Source organism: Mus musculus, chromosome X, assembly GCF_000001635.26.
Source record: "Mus musculus strain C57BL/6J chromosome X, GRCm38.p6 C57BL/6J".
In the NCBI taxonomy this organism is placed as follows: Eukaryota; Metazoa; Chordata; class Mammalia; order Rodentia; family Muridae; genus Mus; species Mus musculus.
Window position 1 is genome coordinate 34,297,050 of NC_000086.7, and position 6,332 is coordinate 34,303,381.

At 42.9% G+C, this 6,332-nt stretch overlaps 1 pseudogene; it reads left to right on the forward strand.

The window, feature by feature from the left end:
* The first annotated feature begins 540 nt into the window (after positions 1–540).
* On the forward strand, positions 541–1,250 carry Gm46672 (annotated as a pseudogene).
* The last annotated feature ends 5,082 nt before the right edge of the window (positions 1,251–6,332 follow it).

Consider the following 6,332-nt stretch of genomic DNA (forward strand, 5'->3'; position numbering starts at 1 on the left):
GGTGGAGCCCGGAGGTGGGTACCTGGAAGCAGCCAGGAAAAACAGAGGGGACTGGGGGCAGCTGGCAGGGAAGCTCAGGACACTAAAATGAAGGGAGAAGAGGCACTTTAAAGCTCTTCCTGACTTCCAAACAGATTTGCAACTATCCTATGGGGGCAGGGCTCTAGACTCAGCAGAGCACCTAGTATCTGGGAAAAGAACAGCCAGTTACTGAGGAGAGTCTCTTGTTCCCCTTTTGGGGAATTCCTGATTCTATTGGACACCAGCCAACAGCTTTGCCACTCTCTAGTACTTCCTTCACAGGGGCCCTAGGGAACCGCAGAGACAGCACCACACAACCAGGTGCCAGGGCAGGTTTCACGCTTCATCCTCAGGTTCTTGGCAACAGCAGTTATGAACCAGCAAAAAGCATGGAGGCACTCACTGGGAAAAGTTCATCATTTACCCCCATAGTCAACTGTCTCTCCCCCTTTCACACTGCAGCCTTGGAGCCCTCCAGGACCGAGGAAGCAGAAGGGCAGGAAAGCTGCATAACAGGACATGGAAAGTTCAAAACTGACCAAGAAAAGAGCTGGTCGGAAGAGGCAGAGGAGCAGATCTCCAGCCCTGCCCCAAAGGAACATTGTGGGCTGCAGAATTTCTCATGACAGGAAAGAAGGAGATGAGCATATCACACAGTGGAAAGACTGTGCTGGATCAAGTGCCTATAAACCCCTCCCTGTACCTGGAGAAATATGATGATGGGATTGACTGCATGTATGGGCTGGAATTTCACACAGATAAGAGGTTATTGTCCCTAAAAGTTCTTTCTGACAAAGTGGCATCATCCCGAGTCACTGATGCCAGCCTTGCTGATGCCATAATTGGCAAAGCAGTTAATCAACTATTTGAGGGTGAGCATGGCTCTAAGGACGAGTGGAGTGGGATGGTCCTGGGACAAGTGCTTATCTTGGATAGCAACTTTTATATTACTTATGAGAGAGATCCTGTATTATACATGTACCAGCATCTGGATGATTATAAAGAGGGTGATCTCCTTATTGTGGAGGTGTTCAGTGATCTCCCTCCTTTAGACATCGACCTGGAGCTTGTGGATGGCCTGATAGGAAAACACGTGGAATACACCAAAGATGACCGCTCCAGGAGGTTCAGAATGGTCATTCACCAGGTTGAAGCCAAGCCTACTGTACTTCATCAAGTTTGAAGATGATTTCCATATCTATCTCTACGACCTGGTAAAACACTTCTAACCATTTGTTACCGCATTATCACAACTACAGAAATAAAGTTAATTTCTTTGGAAATAAAGTTGAAATTGTAATTTCCAGATAGGCTCAGGTTGCTGTTCTAGAGTGTGTCCTGGGCTCAATGCAAACATACCAGTTTTCCTGAAGAATGCAGGCTTCTGTGGGTATGGCATGCTGTCTGAAGCACTCTGCTGGGTGTGTTTGGTGAGTGGAAAATGGACGGATGGAGCAGCTGTCAATTCAGACTGTGAGAAAAGTGAGCTAGTATCATAAGCAGTCATCTAAAAATGGAATGGGACTTATCTGGTCAGGTCTTGGTCGGGGAGAGGAGAAGGAACAGGAGATGGGTGGTGGAGGAGGGGGCAGAATGATATGACTGCCCAAAGAGAGGTGGAAGGAAACCAAAGAGAGAGGAGTGGCAGAGAGAGGCTCCCTGGAAGAGGAACAGAGTGAAGAAAGAAACAGATTGGGAAGAGGTGTGGAAGCAGGGTGAGGCATGGTGGCACCTTCTGGCTTTCAGGAAAACTAAGGAATTCAGGAAGAAGGATACACACAGCAGTGTAAAGAAGTATACAGCAAGGGTGGGCAGGGTGAGACAATCAGAGAGGACCCTGAGGACAGGCTCAAGGACCTGGGAATCCAGAAGGACTGATGCATACCTAGTGATGGAGACATTAAAGAGGTAACCCTGGGAGAAGCAATTCCAAGAAGAAAGGCTGTCTGGGTGGTGAGAGATAAGGTAGAATGATGGGTAGGTTTGTGGGGTAGGGGAGCCTGAAGGCCCAGGGAAAAAATGTCCTTGTGAGGGCATGCAGGTGCACTGAAGGGACACTAAATGCCATTTCAACAGGGACTACTTGGACAGTTTCAACCACAAATCAACATTGCATATATCTCAGGCCTTTCTTTTTCAGAGTCTGTGATAGCCAGCAGCCTGAAAAAGCTAGTAAGAGTTCCTAGCTTGCTCTGGGCAAAGGACAAGTAATTTTTCTGGGAAATGGTCCCTTACTGGATCCAGTAATAGCAGTTTTGTCACTGTCCTTTTCCTGCTGGAATTAACCTTGCTTTCCTAGGGGGGGAGGGGACGTCTGCTGATTGTGCCTCATGTCTCCACGATATAGAGAGAACTAGCCTGTTCATGTTCTGTCACAGCTGCCTGAAGCCACAGGTGGCTCCATTCCTTGCCCAGGCAAAGGGAAGCTGCCCTTTCTGGTTAGACTCCCTAAAAAACCTATAGCTCCTGACACCTTCTAGGTATCTTTTATTCAAACAAGTTTACCCTTTCTTCTAAAACTGAGAACTAACCATGAAGGAAATGTTTGTACCTCTCTGAAATGGAAACTTATGGGTTCTTTGGACAGTCAGTTCTGTTCCATGGTGTTTGTTTAAGGCAAACAAATGAAAGAACATTTTACTGAAGCTGACACAGGTGAAAGGATGTTCTGCTAAACAAGCACATGAAAGGATGATGTGTGATGAGGGGCTCTTCACCAATGAAATGTGTGTGTTGGTCTGCCTTACATTTTGTAGTTAGACTTTGGTTGTTGGGACTCTATGGGGAGAAACTCACTGGAGAACTTCTGGTGGTGTCCTTTGGCTTCTTACCACTTCTGAGGACTCCAACTGATGGTCACAGTTATGTCAGCTGAGGGAGACTCATGCTGAGACAAGAAACATGCTGTGGCAAGGCCCATAGACATGTGATGTTTGAAGGAATTATAAGAAGGGCTAGATGGACAGGGAAGGTGGCTGAACTTGGCTTACTTACATAGCTAAACACTTCTTGATCTTGTGCCTTTGCTGATGGTGTTTTCTTGAGAGAGGCACAGTGGGGAACTTTCCTTGGGTTTCTCTTGGTCCTGATCCCTCTTGCTGACTCATGCCAAGGCTGAGGCCTGGCTCTCTCTGCTAGTTAGTGTCACTGATACTGATTCAGGTTTGCTAGCCCAACTCTATAGAACTGGACTGCTGGTTTATCCATGAAGTGTTTGGGAGTAGACTGAGGTGCAGTTGCTGACCTGTGAACTGAACTACTGATTTCCAGAAAATATAGATGGAAGTTGCTCCAAAGAACTATTCCTAAACAGGTGCACTTCCCCTGTATCCTTTCTTTTCTGCTACCACTGCTGGGTGGTGGTCTAATAGGGTGTTTAAGGTATTTATTAATGAGGCTCTTAAAAAATAAAGTTATACCTGTCTTTAGGGAAGGGGACTATAAATACAAAAGGGCTATGGATGTGAACTGTGGCTTTGTCCAACTAATTCCTTTGACTGTATACTGCTGATTGGAAAGGTTTGCTTCCTGCGAAGAAGACTTGTCAATGCCAGCCACGTGCCTCAGTGCTCTGCCATATATATATTTATCTGAAGTCCAGGCCGTGAGTCTCTGTCCTCATGCTTTCTTTGTTTTTCCTTTCCTATGCTTCCAAACCCCTCTGAGGACTGTGTGTTTTCTTCCCTCCTTTTGCAAACTTTGTTATTGCCTCATAAAAAGAAGAATATTTCTTGTTCCTGCTGCTGAGTTCTTCCCAAAGCCACACATGGAAGAAGCAAGTGTCTTCCAGACATTGAAAGAAGGTGTCAAATCTTGTTGATGCTCACTGCCTACCAAGCATTGACTCAATAAGTTCATTGCATCAAAAATGACAAAAGACCAGCACACCTCACCAGGGAAGCTGTAGTTTTCTTTTCTAAATCATGTGTTTTTGCTAAACCAACACCAGCAGTTCCTATTCCACAGACCCATTTCTGCTATCTTAGATGGGTATATTTGGCATTAGTGTTTTGTTGTATTTAGCATCCAATTTGACTTTTTTAATTTTAATTTTATTTATATTTTCAATTATTAACTTTACTTCCTTATCCCTACCCATCCTCTTGGTCCTTCCCTACCACAATTCTCCCCCTTCCCTTTCTCCTCTGAGTGACTGGGGGCCCATTGCCTGTCCCTCTATCCTGGCACTTCAAGTCTCTGAGAGGCTATGTGCATCCTCTACTAAGGCCAAACAAGGCAGTCCAACTAGAAAAAAAGATAATCCATGGACAGGCAACAGCTTTGTGGTTAGGTCCAGATGCAATTGTTTGGGACACACATAAAGGTCAAACTGCACATCTGCTAGATATATGTGGGAAGGCCTAGGCTCAGCCCGTATATGTTCTTTGGTTGGCGGTTCAGTCTCCAAGATCCTCAAGGGTGCAGGTTAGTTGATTGTGTTTGTCTCATTGGGGAGTTTCTATACTCTTTAGCCCACAATCCTTTCCCATATAAATCCATGAGAGTCCCCAAACTCCAGTCATTGTTTGGCTGTGGGTGTCTCTATCTGTCTTAGTAAGCTGATGGTGGAGCCTCTCAGAGAATAATATGCTCCTGTCATGTATGTATATCCTTTCAGAATTTTTTACCTCATTCAGGATGATATACTTAAGTTCCATCCATTCTGGCTACTACAAATAAAACTGCTTTAATCATTGCAGACCAAGTGTCTTTATGGGATGTTGGAGCATCTTTCAGGTAAATAAGTAGGAGTGGTATAGCTGGGTCTTGAGATAGAGCTATTGCAAGTTTTCTGAGAAGCTGCCAAATTGATTTCTAGAGATTGTACAAGTTTGCACTCCTACTAGCAATCAAGGAATGTTCCCCTTGCTCAATATCTTTGCCAGTATGTGCTATCTCTTGACTTTTTGATCTTACCATTTCTGATGGATATAAATGAACCTCAGAGTTGTTGTGATTTGCATTTCCCTAATGACTAAGGACTTTGACCATTTCTTTAAGTGCTTCTTGGCCATTTGAGATTTCTCTTTTGAGAATTTTCTGTTTAGCTCTGCACTCCATATTTTAATTGAGTTATTTTGTTATTTGTGAATGTGGATATTAGTCCTCTCTCAGATGTAGGGTTGGTGTAGGCCCTTTTCCCATCTATAGGCTGCCGATTTGCCATTTGACACTGTTCTTTGCCTTACAAAAGCTTTTCAGTTTCATGAGGTCCCATTTATCAATATTTGATCTTAGATCCTGAGCCATTGATATGCTGTTCAAGCTATTGTCTCCTGCAAAAATGCATTCAAAGGCCTTTCCCACTTTCTTTTCTATCAGATTTAGTGCACCCTGTTTTATGTTTAGGTCCTTGATCCACTTGAATTTGAGTTTTGTGCAGAGTTATGAATATGGATCAATTTTCTTTCTACATGTAGACATCCTGTTAGACCAGGGCCATTTTTTACCACTTTGTTTAAGTTGTATTTTTGTAAAGATTTATTTATTTATTTTATGTATATGAGTATACCATTTCTTTCTTCAGAAACACCAAAAGAGGGAATCAGATCTTATTACAGATGGTTTTAAGACACCATGTGGTTTCTGGGAATTTAACTCAGGACCTCTGGAAGAGCAGTTGGTGCTCTTAACCACTGAGACATCTCTCCATCTCCCTGAAGTTGTTTTTCATCTATAGTACTTCTCTCATGGAATTTTTGGGGTTGCTTATATATACTGTCATATCATCTGAAAATAGTGATACTTTGCCTTAGTCCCTTCCAATTTGCATCCCCTTGATTTCCTTTTATTATCTACTTGCTCTAGCTAGACGTTCGAGTACTGTATTGAATAGATAAGGAAAGAGGTGGCAACCTTGTCTTGTCCCTGGATTTAGTGGGATTGCTCTAATTTCTCTTCATTTAATTTCATGTTTGCTGTTTATTTGCACTATATCGCTTTTATTATGTTTATATATGTGCTCTGAACTCCTGATCTTTCCAAGACTTTTAACATGAATGGGTGTTAAATTTTATTGAAGGCTGTTTCAGCATCTAATGAGATGATCATGTGGTTTCTTTCCTTGGGTTTGTTTATATAGTATATTATGTTGAAGTATTTGTATATATTGAACAATCCCTGTATCCTTAGGCTGAAGCCTACTTAATCATGGTAAATAAAGGTTTTGATGTGTTCTTAGATTCAGTTTGCAAGAATTTTGTTGAGTATTTTTGCACCAATATTCATAGGCAAGATTGGTCTGAAGTTCTCTTTCTTAGTTGGGTCTTTGTGTGATTTAGGTATCAGAGTAATTGTGGCTTCATAGAACG